At 40.5% G+C, this 14,082-nt stretch overlaps 1 pseudogene; it reads left to right on the top strand.

Moving 5' to 3' along the window:
- The first annotated feature begins 7,080 nt into the window (after nucleotides 1-7,080).
- LOC103108017 (ATP synthase-coupling factor 6, mitochondrial-like) lies at nucleotides 7,081-7,619 on the top strand (annotated as a pseudogene).
- Nucleotides 7,620-14,082: the final 6,463 nt, after the last annotated feature.

Genomic DNA, 14,082 nt, shown 5'->3' with positions numbered 1-14,082 from the left:
CAAGTATAGCATGAACCTAGAGTAATCTGGATATCTTGTAGGATGAAACTACTTTTTTCCCTTCTGAAATTATTTAAATAAATCTAAGAAGGAGAATACACAAACCAGCAGTTCACATCCCTCTCTCAGTGATTTAATATGCTTGTTGCCTAGAGATTGATAATTCTGAGGAATATGTGGTCCTTTCCATTTCATCTATGTCTATCTACATATGAGGGAGGGAAAGAGAGAGAGAGAGAGAGAGAAAGAAGAAGGAGGAGGAGGAGGAGGAGGAGAGGGAGATAAGCATGTGCAAAGGTTCTGAGATGAGAGAGCCAAGTTTTCTTTCAGGAAATGAGTAAATCAATAGGGCTAGAATAGAGAGAAGAGATGGGGTGATGAGAGTTAAGTCTTGAATGGAATGCAAGAGACGATCACGGAACCATCTGCATGTGTTACACAGCATATTTGCTGGACTTTATATTACAAGCAAAATGATTATATAAATCTTAGAGACAGAGAAAGGAAGTGCCAAGGTTGGAGGGTCACACGTTGGAAACCAAATGCACAGGAGGTGGAATTACACAGCAGTCCTGTGTTCTGGTTTGCTATGGCTGCCACAGAGGTAATGACTTTTAACAGAAATACCTTACAATTCCGGGGTCTAGCAGTGTGGAAGGAGGTCTCTGCAGGGTTTGCCTTTTCTAAGTGCTGTAAAGTGGTCCGGGAGGTGGCGCAGTGGCTAAGGCACTAGACTCTAAATGCCGTAAAGGAAAGTTCTACTTCTCAGCCCCTCTCCTTGGCTTACTGGTCACCCTTTTGGTGTTTACATGGTATTGCTCCTTTGTGTCCATGTCTTCCTCCAAGTGCCCTCCCACACTTTGATTTTTTAAAAATTTTTTATTATCTTTATTTATTTATTGGATAGAGACAGTCAGAAATCAAAAGGGAAGTGGGGGGGCACAGAGAGAGAGACACACACACACAGAGACACCTGCAGCACTGCTTCACCACTTGCAAAGCTTTCCCCCTGCAGGTGGGGACCAGGGACTCGAACCTGGAACCTTGTGCATTTTAACATGTGCTCTCAACCAGGTCCACCACCACCTGGCCCCCCCACACTTTGATTTTTTAAAAAATATTTATTCTCTTTTGTTGCTCTTGTTGTTTTATTGTTGTAGTTATTACTGTTGTTGTTATTGATGTCATTGTTGGGTAAGGCAGAGAGAAATGGAAAGAGGAGGGCAAGACAGAGAGGGGGAGAGAAAGACACCTACAAACCTGCTTCACTGCTTGTGAAGCGACTCCCCTGCAGGTGGGGAGCCGGGGGCTCAAACTGGGATCCTTACACTGATCCTTGTGCTTTGCCCCACGTGGCACTTAACCCGCTGTGCTACTCGACTGCCTGTTTTTTTTTTTTTTTTTTTTTCTCCCAGAGCCTGAGCTTTAGACATGCTTGATGTCACCATTACAGGTCAATTTCCCATTGAGATAAATAAAGAAAGGGAGAGAAACCACAGCATTGGAGCTGCTTCTGGTGCTATATCACTTCCATGTGGTAACTGGGACTCAACCTGGGCATGGTAAGGCAAGTGACCTATCCATTGAAACAATCTCTTGGATGTCAGATTTCCTCTATTCAGAAGGTCACTAGTGATGTGGAGTTAGGGCCCAACCTAACTTTAGCTCTTTTATAAAGACCTCGTCTGCAAAATAAGGTCATACTCGGAAGTGATAGCTGTCTGTCATGTGAATTTTGGGGCATGTCATTTATCTCATATTACCCATGTCAGAGTTGGGTGACTTAGAACATTTGGTGACTTGCTAATTAATGGTGCATGAGGGTGGGAAGAGACAGCAAGAGAAGAGAAGTGAGGGGAGGTACCGCAAAGGCTAGACTTGGCTTTTCCCCTATTCTTCCCTCCAATTGGCCCCACTCCACAATTCTTGACAAGGGGGCCATACCAAACCGCAGGGAGTAATCATTGCTTTTCATAGATAAGGAAAATGTTGAAGTCACTTCCTCTCTTTTCCTTTGCACTGCCTAATAACCATCTCGCTAACAAAGAAGATCTTCTCCAAATGAATGCCTCACTCTTGTCCTGGGAGAGCCTGATCCAGGGTTAATTTTGACCTTGGCTCATTGGTGAGAGTCACCTAATCAGAGTATTTCTCAGGAGAGATGTGGTCTCCACATCCTTGCCTCCCAAGCAAATTGTCTCCTTCCTTCGGGCTCAGTGTAACGTGGGCTGTCAGAATTATGTAGTGTCAAGAAGACCCCTTAGAAATAGCCACTCATTCAGTTTGGACAAAAACAGACCCAATGAAACAAATACAAAGAAGGTAAATTCCAGTTCTATATGTGGAGCCCCTCAAGAGAGGGCAGTTAATAAAAACCAAACTATTTGAGGTGAATTTTGATAGTTTGTTTTTTTTTAAGGCTTGTTTAGGCAGAACAGAATCAAAGTTTCTCTCTGCCTCTGTGGGCAGCATCTTATTAATTGTCTTGAGGAATTCTCTGGAAAATGTCAGTTTGTTTGAACTATCCTATTATTTTTTATTTAATTTCCAGATGTGCTCTGATGTTCTTTGGGAAATAAGCCCTCGTGATTAATATCCCCAGCAGTGTTCAATTAGTAGATTCTGGGACTGGAAGCTTTATTTCTCGTACTCTCAGGGTCTACTTAATCTCCTTCTCCCTTTCAAATAAAAGATTAAACTTCATTGTACCAGGTAAGGAAGAAGAAAAATAAATCAATAAATAGGATTTGAAAAAAAAAAAAAAAAAGGAGATACAGCAACTTTCTGAAAATCAAGTTAGGTGGGGTGGATTATCCTGCACTTTCCTGGTGAGTATTCATATGGGAAATGAAATACGAGGCACTTTGGAAATATGCTTCAGGGGTGGGAAGGACTCACCTATTCTTTTTTTTTTTTATATTTATTTATTTATTCCCTTTTGTTGCCCTGTTATTTTATTGTTGTAGTTATTATTGTTGTTATTATTGATGTCATCATTGTTGGATAGGACAGAGAGAAATGGAGAGAGGAGGGGAAGACAGAGAGAGGGGAAAGAAAGACACCTGCAGACCTGCTTCACCGCTTGTGTAGTGACTCCCCTGCAGGTGGGGAGCTGGGGGCTCTAACGGGATCATTACTCCAGTCCTTGCACTTAGTGCCACCTGTGCCTAACCCGCTGTGCTACCGCCAACTCCCTCACCTATCCTTTTAGTATAAGAAAGTGAAGGAGACACAGTAACTGGAAGTGAATTTCTTAGTGAAAATGGCATCATTAATTAAAAATTTCTTCTAAAAAATATTATTTGTCTGACAGAGAAAGAGAGAAATTGAGGGGAAGGGAAAAGATAGAGAAGGAGAAAAAGAGAGAGACCAACAGTACTACTTCACCACTGGCTAAGTTTCCTCCCTGGAGATAGGTTCCAGGGGCTTGAACCTGAGTCCTTTCACAGGGTCGCATGAGACCAAAACACCTCATCACTGGAATCTGAAGCCTTTTCTCTCCACCCAACAGTATACTTGGATTTGTCTGGGGGAAAAAGTTGTACATAGCAGCACCAGAGGTCACCTGTGATCCAATGTCTCAAAGAGGAGTGCTTTCTAATATTCATAGCCACGGGCAGATAGTATTTTCCAGGAGTCCCAGTCTAATCTCCCCCTCATGTCACCCCAGGAGAAAGTACTAGGCTAGTTTAATAGTCTGGAGGCACCACCCCTAAGTCTCCAATACTGTGTACTTTGTTTACATTTGAGCACAAGGACAGATTGGATAATTTTCAGGACTCTGTGCTTGTGATGGATTTTACCAGCTGGATCATTTTATTGCTCTTTATACTTAAATATGCTGATGTTCATGTAGCTTTAGGATAGTGCTAGCACATGGTAACTCTAGGTTAAAATTCTAAGCAGATAATTTATAAATTGTTTTCCCAACTTCCTTCCAGCTCTTAGTGCATAATTCGGTGTAAATTGTGGTCTATAAGCACTAATAGAGGAACAGAAAATCATTTTCTTCCTTGTAGTTTCATCAGTCATTAAAATAGAGATTATACTATTTGAGATATCAAACAGAATAATTGATACTAATCATATATCAAGAATTTACCAAATGCTAATTGCTCTAGGCTCTTGGACACATAATTTCATTCATAGTTCTCTCAATAACTATGAAATGTAACCTGAGAAAGATAACATGATTTATGTAAAGTCACTCAGCAAATAGGTAGACAATCTCAATTTCAGACCCAAATCTATCTGGCATCAATGCCAGGCACTGCCTTAAAGTCTGATCATATACTTTATTTTATACACCATATTAAAAAAAATTCTTGTTAGTAAACTTTTTTTTTTTGCCTCCAGGGTTATTGCTGGGGCTTGGTGCCTACACCACTAATCCACTACTCCTGGAGGCTATTTTTTTCCCCTTTTGTTGCCCTTGTTGTTTTGTCATTGTTGTGGTTATTATTATTGTTATTGATGTCATTGTTGCTGGATAGGACAGAAAGAAATGGAGAGAGGAGGGGAAGACAGAGAGGGGGAGAGAAAGATAGACACCAGCAGACCTGCTTCACCGCTTGTGAAGCTACCTCCCCTTGCAGGTGGGGTGTGGGGAGGAGGGGTGCTTGAACCTGGATCCTTATGCTGGTCCTTGAGCTTTGCCCCATGTGCGCTTAACCCACTGCACTACCGCCTAGCCCCTGTTAGTAAACTTTTAAATGAAATTGATGTCCCTTGAGAAAGATTTAATCAAATAAATGATGTGACGTGCATTATTTTATTTTTCATTATCTATTTATTACTATTTCCTCCAAATTCTTCTGTTTAGCTGCTCTGCCCTATTTAATCAAGAGTACCTTCGGCAGCCCTTTCAACTTTTCTCAAAAACAGACTCTTTGAAATCTTACAGAAACAGTGTTATTGAATCTTGCCCAATAATATAGAGAAGAGGAATTAAGTGCAGGGCGTTGAGTTAATAATGTCTCACTGATCACCTTTGGGAATCTCTACTGAGGCTGGGAAATCAAGATAATGAAATCCAGAGATGATATTGTCAAAATTTTTTCATCTTCATGGTTTTTGCTAATAATTAAGTTTTGGTAACCTCTTGACTAATAATGATGAGGCTGTTATGAAGAAAGTCAAAGACAGATACATTTTTGGATATGTAAAGGATACTCTGGAAAAGGCTTGCCTCTGATTGATATGGTTGCATATGCTCTTATTTCTACCTAAAGAATAAAGCCAATATTTTGACTTGACAATCAAATTTTCCCATGACTTGGACTCAGTTCTTCTTCTCCTTTGTTTGTTTTTAGCTCAGTGACAGCACTACAAATCCACCGCTCCTGGCAGCCATTCCCCACCCACCCCCATTTCTTTTTCTTTTTCTATATTATTGGATAAGACAGAGAGGGAGAGAAGAAGATAGATGCCTGCAGACCTACTTTGCCACTTGTGAAGCTTCCCCACTACAGGTGGGGAGTGAGGGCTCAAACCTGGGCCCTTGGGTGAGTCCTTGTGCATAGTCCTATGTATTAACTGGATGCACCACTGCCCAGCTCCCTCTACTTTATCTCTACCACTGCTTTATTGAAAATCTCTTTGCCACATCTGTGGGTATTTTTACATTTATATAATAGAGGATTAAGACACGAACTAAAATCACTATGAGTTTAGAGTCTAGTTGAGTTGTAAGACAAGACTAGTCTTCATCATAATGAAATATTGGGGGTATGTAATTAATTTTCATTAATATGTCATATATGGTTTGAAATTGAGGGGGGATAGAGGGAGCCAACGGGGGGAGACAAAGAAATAATGGATTAGACAGGCAAAGGATGGCAAATTGAAAATAGCTCTTGAAAAAAAAAAGATGGGGGAGGGGTGGAAGGGGAAGGAGACAGGAGAATAAATCTAGATGGGGAAAGCCAAAACAAAAAATGTTTACAAGTGGGAATGCATAATGTGCTGATGGAACTGCAAATTAAACCAACCTAATTAAAGTGGGAAAGACAGTGCATATTAAAGAGTGGGAGGAAGCAAATTTAATCAGATTATGGTGGGAATATCAGAAGCATTGAAATCTGATGAAGTAGGAAAAATAAGGAGAAATTCAATGAAAGCTTTGAAGAGAGCATGACATAGCTGGTTAACTGTGGATGACTGAAATGCATACTTATTGACTACCTTTTACTGTGTATAACAGGATTTTTGCTAAGAATTCAATTAGCTTTCAAAAAAAAAAAAACTGAGGGAGTTGGGCAGTAGCACAGCAGGTTAAGTGCACATTGCGCAAAATGCAAGGACCAGAGTAAGGATCTTGGTTCCAGCCCCCAGCTCCCCACCTGCAGGGGAGTCGTTTCGCAAGCAGTGAAGCAGGTCTGCAGGTGTCTATCTTTCTCTCCCCCTTTCTGTCTTTCCCTCCTCTCTCCATTTCTCTCTGCCCTATCCAACAATGATGGCATCAATGACAACTACAATAATAACTACAATAAAACAACAAAGGCAACAAAAGAAAATAAATAAAAATAATTTTAAAATTTCAAAAAATATTGAATACTTATGTGCTAGACATTGTGCAAAATGGTTGAGCTATGAGAGTATATGAGATCTGAATCAAAGTTCAAAACACTTTTATGTTCCTACAAGTGATATCCTGATACTGATTTTCATGATGTCTCTTTTGACTATATTGCAGATGGAAAAGTTTTAGTAAAAGTGGTGTCTTCATTTTTCTGTACTTGTAATTATGTTTGTGTTTAACTGCGTCTTCTAAGAAATTGACACATTCATGCATAGCACTCTAACATAACAAACATAACAAAACATAACAAAACCTTTTCTGTCTTCTCCAAGTTAGTCAGAATATCCTCAGTAGTGCTTTCAATTCCCTGGACTTTCCTTTTCTGTAGATAAGTATTCAGAAATAGGTCACTGTTCCCCACCTACAGCGGGAAAGCTTTGCGAGTGGTGAAGCAGTGCTGTAGATGTCTCTCTCTATCTCTCTCCCTCTCTATTTCCTCTTCCCCCTCTTGATTTCTGACTGTCTCTATCCAACAAATAAAAAGAGATAATGAGGCAGACTGCCTCCGAGACACTTCCTGTCCGTAACAATCACCATGAATCTTCAGGGGCTCTTCCGGTTGTCCTCACTCATTCACTCTGCAGTCTCTGTCCATTTGAGGAAAAACATCGGTGTTACAGCAGTGGCATTTAATAAGGAACTTGATCCTGTACAGAAACTCTTTGTGGACAAGATTAGAGAACACAAAAGTAAGTGACAGTCAGTCATGTGCAGGACCGGTGAATGTTGGTCCAGAGCATCAACAAGATTTGGACAAGGAGCTTTTTAAGCTTAAGCAAATGTTTGACAAAGCAGACACGAACAACTTCCCTACCTTCACGTTTGAAGAACCCAAATTTGAAGTCTATGACAAACCCCAGTCTTGAAGAAATGATGTACGGTTTATCTGGTAATTGGTCCTGGATTAGGTTTACAACGTTGGAACGTACATTTCACCACTGTCAAAAAAAAAAAAAAAGAGAGATAATGAAAAATAAAAAAAAGGTCACTGTTGTCATATCCATTTCCTTGGCATCTGCTATCTTCCACCTTCTATAGCAAGACCATTAAGTACCCAGGACAGAATCTTCCTTTATCTATACATGACCACAATGAGTGTTCAACAGACCTTTAAGTGAAATGAATGTAGACAGAGAGATAGCCCAGCTATAGAGCACAGGGCTTGCATGTTTGAGGCTTTGATTCCCAGTACAATGTATGTGAGAGCTGAGTGCTGCTCTGGTCTTTCACTGCTTCTCATTAAAATAAATAACTTGAAATAGAAAGAGAGAAAGAATGAATGAAAGGAAGAGAGAGAAAGAAAGATAGGTAGATAGAAAGGTAGAGGGGCCGGGTGGTGGCACACCCGGTTAAGCGCATGTATTACAATGTGCAAGGACCTGGGTTCGAGCCCCCAGTCCCCACCTGCAGGGGGAAAGCTTTACAAGTGGTGAAGCAGGGCTGCAGGTGTCTCTCTGTCTCTCTCCTTCTCTATCACCCCCTTCCCTCTTGATTTCTGGCTGTCTCTATCCAATAAATAAAGATAATAAAAAAAGAAAAAGGTAGGAAAGAAGGAAGGTAGGAAGGAAGAAAGAAAGGAAGGAAAGAAGGTATGAATGTTGGGATGGAGGCAAGGTATTTTTTTTTTTTTATCTGATTCCATCCCCCGCCCCCACCAACTCTGGAGTGAGTTTTTGATAAAGAAGGGATATGTCTTGCCGGTCCCTGTTTCAGTCGCCAGATTTGTTGGGCTAGCTTCACGGGCGGGAGAGAGACGACCAGGGACTTATGGCTGAGCTGAGATGCAGTTCAATCTTTATAGATGAGGAATGCAGTGCAAGCTAGCTATCTCTAATCACAATCCTGTCCTGTATATATCTCCTGAGGCGGAAGTGTCAGGTCAGAAGAGGATGTACTAGGATGGGGGTGGGGAGAAGGAAAAAGCAACAGAAGCAGTGGGGATTAAACTAGTGTGAACAAAATAATGATTATGTAAATAGACCACAAGCAATGCAACAGAAGGGACCTTAGAAGCAGAATTTAGAAGCAGACCTACAATGTCTAATGCAAGAAGGAATAATAAATTCTATCTTTATCTTAATATATATTATGATAGCGTTTTTGGAAATGTATTTGGTTGTCCTTATCAGGCTAACTGGAATGTGGTAACATGGAGCTGGATATCTTATCTTGCCTGTTAGTTTACAAATGACAAACCTCATGTGTTAATTTTTTTCTTTAATGGTTGTAATATTAGCCCATTATATAAATCATAATAGTTAATTCCATCTTAGTGCCATAGGGATTTCAGTAATAGAGACTGTTTAATAAACTATCAGGTGGTTATAAGTAAGACCAAGGCAAATTTGATTTATTTATAGACATCCTCTTGGAAACTTCCAGTTCTGAGGTTTGGATGTAAAACATTTTGGATGTGATGTTACCAGGAGACTAGTTACTTTCAATTCATTGTCTATAATTCTCCCTGGCAACTTTGCAAAACAAATCTTGGAAAGCGCGCAGAGAAAGTCATTCTTCCTAGAAAACTTGGAGTCATTTTTAATTCACTCTGGATGCCAGGGATCATGAATATTTTGTTTTTGTTTTGTTTTGTTTTTCTTCTTCTTTTTGTCTGCTTTGAGTATTTAGCTGCTCGCTCACTCATTTTTTTATTTTGGTTACTTATTCATTTAATTTTCAAAGCTACAGCAGATAACATAGGGTTTGTTTGTTTTTAACATTTTTTTGTAGTCTAAGATTATGGGCATATGCTAGTCAAACTCTAGGTGGTGCTCCACAGTGAGCCTAAGGTGTGTGTGTGTGGCGGGGGGGTTCTCAGGATGTTAGTAGAGCCACAGAACACCCAGGCTGATGATGAAAGGAGGGTGGGAGCTTCCCGTGTGGGGGTGTAGAGTTGGGTAAAGCTTTTAGGTTTCCTTTGGAAAAAGTGTATACCATATTGCAAAATAATTTCACTTCTAGATTTCTAGTTGGAATATGGTGTAAAAATACCCAAATTTGGGTGTACACCACATCATCACCTCCTATGTTATAAGGTCAGGGTCTCTTGTATGTCTTTTTTTTTTTTTTTCCTCCAGAGTTACCTCTGGGGCTGCACTGCAAATCTAATTTTATTTTTCGATAGGACAGAGAAAATGAGAGGGGCAGGGAAGATAGAGAAGGGAAGAAAAGATAGTCATCTGCAAACCTGCTTCACTGCTTGGGATGCGATTCCCCCCCCCACACACACACACAGGTGCAGAGAGGGGGTTTGAACTGGGATCCTTGTTCAGGTCCTTGTACTTCATACTATGTGCATAACCCGCCCTCCCCCCCCCCCCCGTCTCTTGTATGTCTTCACAACAGCTGTCTTGCAGTTAAACTGTTAAAATACCTGTAATTATTTGTTTAACATCTCTTCTCTTTGGACTCTAATTTCCATGAAGTGAGGACATGGCTGAACAGTTAGTTCAATGCTCTGTGGCTGATGCCCAGGACACATATTTCATATTAACTTGCTTGCTTGTCTATTGCTTTCTTCATATGCTTGTTATTGTATTTGATCACTTGATCATTTCTTTACTGTACCTTCTCCCTTCTCAGTTTACCCTACCCTAACCTTGTACCCTCACCCTCATTTCATCCCATTTAGTTCCTATTCTCGACTCTACCCTGTATTTGTCAGACTTAAAAAAAAAAAAATTAAAGTTAACAAGAACAAAGTCACGATATCTGCCTAAGTGTCTGAAAGCAATTTTCAAATAGTCAAATATTTAAAGTTCAGGCAAGTGCTGGGAAAGAGTTTATCCAGTAGAGCATATGCCTGAACTTTGCATAAAGTCCAGAGTTTTAGTCTCCATGCCACATGGGAATACCAGCAACAGCACTAATGGTGGTGTGATAGTGTGGTGTCTCTCCCCTCTTTCTCTCCAAAGGGTGGAAGGGGCAGGATATACATGTAATCACAAACTGGGCCAGGAGGTCCAGTGTTCCTTCCTGCATAACATTAAAAAAAAAATCCAGAAAAAGAACATTAAAGAATATGAAACTGGTAGTTTTGTCAATGGGAGAGAGACAGTGTGACCTCCTCAGCAGTCACTTCCCCACACTCCAAGGCTTCCCTCAGCAGGTGCTGCAGCTTCCAGATTTGGGCTGCTGGAGGCAGGAGACCCTCAGAATCCTTCCTTCTGAACGGTCTGGACTGGGGACAACCGGCTGGGCTCAGAAGTGGCTTTTTGGCCCCTGTAGTGCTTAAATTTTCACAATAGCCCATGAGTTGCAAATTTCCAGGGGTGGTGGTGGTGGTTGGGGGGGGGGGGGTTGGCAGCAGATTTCCCATTGTTATATCTTAACCCCAGGGGCTGTGTTCCTAATTTGAAGTAATTGTATCTACTTTGTAAAGGCAGAGAAGGAGTGGGGAGACAACAAAGGAGAGAAAGAAGTGAAACAATTTGGGGCTATATACATTGCTGCTCACAGATGCCTAATTTGCTGCTTGTTGAAAGGAACTTTTCTGTTAACGTGAACTGGGAAAATGTTACTTTCCTATTAGCAGCCTCTCTTTGCATTCCACCTAACTGATGTGAGGTGGGAAGACAAGATTTTGGGAGAATGTGTCCCCAAACCCCTACACTTGCCCTCCACGAGAAACAAAGCAGAGAGCTGGAACGAGAACTTCATACCACAGCTGCCAAAGTCTTCAGTGTATCATAGATAAAAAGTAATGTGACTCAGGTGAGTGACTTGCACAAAGCCATTCAAATTAGGAGCTGTGGCTGAAACTCAAGTTTTCAGGTCAGTTCCGGGTTCATTTGAGCCCACATTCAAATAAGTTTCAAAAGGACCATTCACCATAAATGTGTTTCCTCAGGTCATCATTCTCTCGTGTAAAACATCACAAGGGACCCAACTTTTGATGGTAAAAGAAAATACTGTCTTTCCTTTAAAAATAAGTGCTCAAAAGGAAAAGAAAGTTGATAACATGTAATTGTCTATCATCCTGTGAATAGGAACCCATGATTTTTTTGTGTGGAGGATGAAGAATAATGGAACATATTCCAGTTAAATCCCCACATAGTGTGTGTCCTGGAAAAAATGTTTTCACATAATCTACATGCATCTGTCCTATGTAACCTGAAAGCAGTTTACTCTTACGAAATCATTTGTGCAAACCTGTCAACGAAATGAGTGATTTTGTTTGTCTACTGTCTCAGAATAGTTGAACTTACATATATTAAGCTAATTAAAATAGCCAGGCCCTTTCTTCACGGAGAACCCTCCCCGCCCCAAGTCCTCTTTTCATTCTTTCCAGGTCAGGAAAACAATACTTAAGGAAGAGTCTAGAATTCACTTCAATGGATTAAGATAAAACCCAAAGAATGTGTCTTTAATGCATTAATAAAAATACAGAAAAATATTTGGTATTTTTAGTCATCCTTCAATTTATGAAAGAATCATATCCCCAAAGTTAGTGGGTAAACTGGGTTATCTGGAATTCAGAGTGCATTTTCCCATAGAAACAATGTCACCCATAGGAGTTGGTTCCCAGACTATTGCCTAAGCACTATTTAACCCATGGTGTCGCAGACCCCTATGTACTTATTATCATTTTGACATTGCTGGAGCTTCACCACTCCAGGCTAAGGCCTGCATAATAAAAGAGAGAGAATCAGACAGTGGGAGAGAGAACAAGATAGAACGGTACTGAAACTTCCCCCCAGTGTGGTAGGGGCCAGGGCTGGCTTGAACCTAATTTCATATCTAGCAAAAGCAGGTATCTTCTCCTAATATGCACCTCTAATGATAACTTAAAATTAAGTGTTTCTTTTTAAAAAATTTATTTATAAAAAGGAGACAATGACAAAACCATAGGATAAGAGGGGTACAACTCCACACAGTTCCCACCACCAGCTCTCCATATCCCATCCTCTCCCCTGATAGCTTTCCTATTCTTTATCCCTCTGGGAGTATGGACCCAAGGTCACTGTGGGATGCAGAAGGTGGAAGGTCTGGCTTCTGTAATTGCTTCCCTGATGAACATGAGCTTTGACTAGTCGATCCATGCTCCCAGGCAAAATTGTTTCTAATTAACTGACTCAAAAGCAATGGGTTGATCCATATATTACTTGAAGTGCTAACATTCTGAAAGATCAACATTTCTCTCTGTCCTATCCAACAATAATGACAGCAATAACAACAATAATAATAACAACAATGATAAACAACAAAGGCAACAAAAGGAAGAAAATAGCCTCCAGGAGCAGTGGATTCTTAGTGCAGGCACACCACAGTGATAACCCTGGAGGCAAAAAAAAAAAAAAAAGTACATGAAAGAGAGGGGAGGGAAGGAACATTGGTCTGAGAGTCATTTGTGTTGTCCATAAAGACCATGTTGATCTCAAACCTTTGTGTAATTGTCTAGAAACTTCAAAGGGGAACAGGAAGGTGTTAGAGGTGCTCTCTGAGTGTATGCTGTACAGGATATGCAGCAAATAGGTATTTGCTCCTCTGGGTCCGGTTATATGACCTTGGCAAATCAGTTTGAATCAACACCCATTTCCTGAGTGCCTACAGTAGTCCAAGAGCTGGGGGTAGAAGGTAAAAAATGATCAAGCAGATACCCTTTACTTGGAGGGTACTAGTCACATAACATTTATTACTTGTTTCTAGTCACTTGATCTTCACAGCCACCTGAAGAAGTAGGTATTTCTATCATCCCACTTGACAGGCTGGGAAACTGAGACACAGAGAAGTCATTTGTCCAAAGCCAAACAGTTAGTACATGGTGAGGATAAGACTTCAAAGCAGGAAGTCTAAGGACAAGACTTGTGCTCATAACCCTCATGTTATAGTTGATCCTGACATTTCTGGTCAACATTGTTACCTGTCAACCATCACTCCTGCCCTGACTTCACCTGGGATTTGAAATACACTCTGAGAAGTGGCCTTGTGTGGAGGCTGTTCACACCTTTCAGATTCCCTTTAAGCTCTAAAACTACAGTGAAGAAATTTGCATTCCCACAGAGAACACATGGCACTGGAAGAAAATTATGACAAAAAGTCTCCAGAAGGACCTTTAAAACTTGGATCTTAGCTTTATTCTGTAAGCTAAAATCAGTTTCCTAAATCAAAGGATGAAACAAAGTACATCTGTATCAAGTATTGTTTTGACATTCCTCCTCTTTGTATGATCAGGGAGCACTCCCATTGTCTCCTTAAAGAATTTTTTTTTAAACATCCTGAACTTAGTCTTGAAGCTCCTCATTTTAAACCAATTTACCTCCCTGGACATACTAGCTCATAATTTTTTTTTTTATTTTAACTTCACAAAAGTTATTAGCCCTCATAAAACTTTACTCTTTCTATTCTAAGCCATCACATAAACCATTCCTCCTGACTATACATGTCTCTTCTCATGCCATATCCATTACTCTGTCAACTTCCCATGAAGGCTAATCTAGTAGTGAGAATTTAAGTGCACTCCTAGGGCTGATCATCCTCACAGACGAAGGAGTTTATGCTCT

Source organism: Erinaceus europaeus, chromosome 7, assembly GCF_950295315.1.
Source record: "Erinaceus europaeus chromosome 7, mEriEur2.1, whole genome shotgun sequence".
NCBI classification, from domain to species: Eukaryota; Metazoa; Chordata; class Mammalia; order Eulipotyphla; family Erinaceidae; genus Erinaceus; species Erinaceus europaeus.
This window is presented reverse-complemented; position numbering and strand designations above follow the sequence as displayed.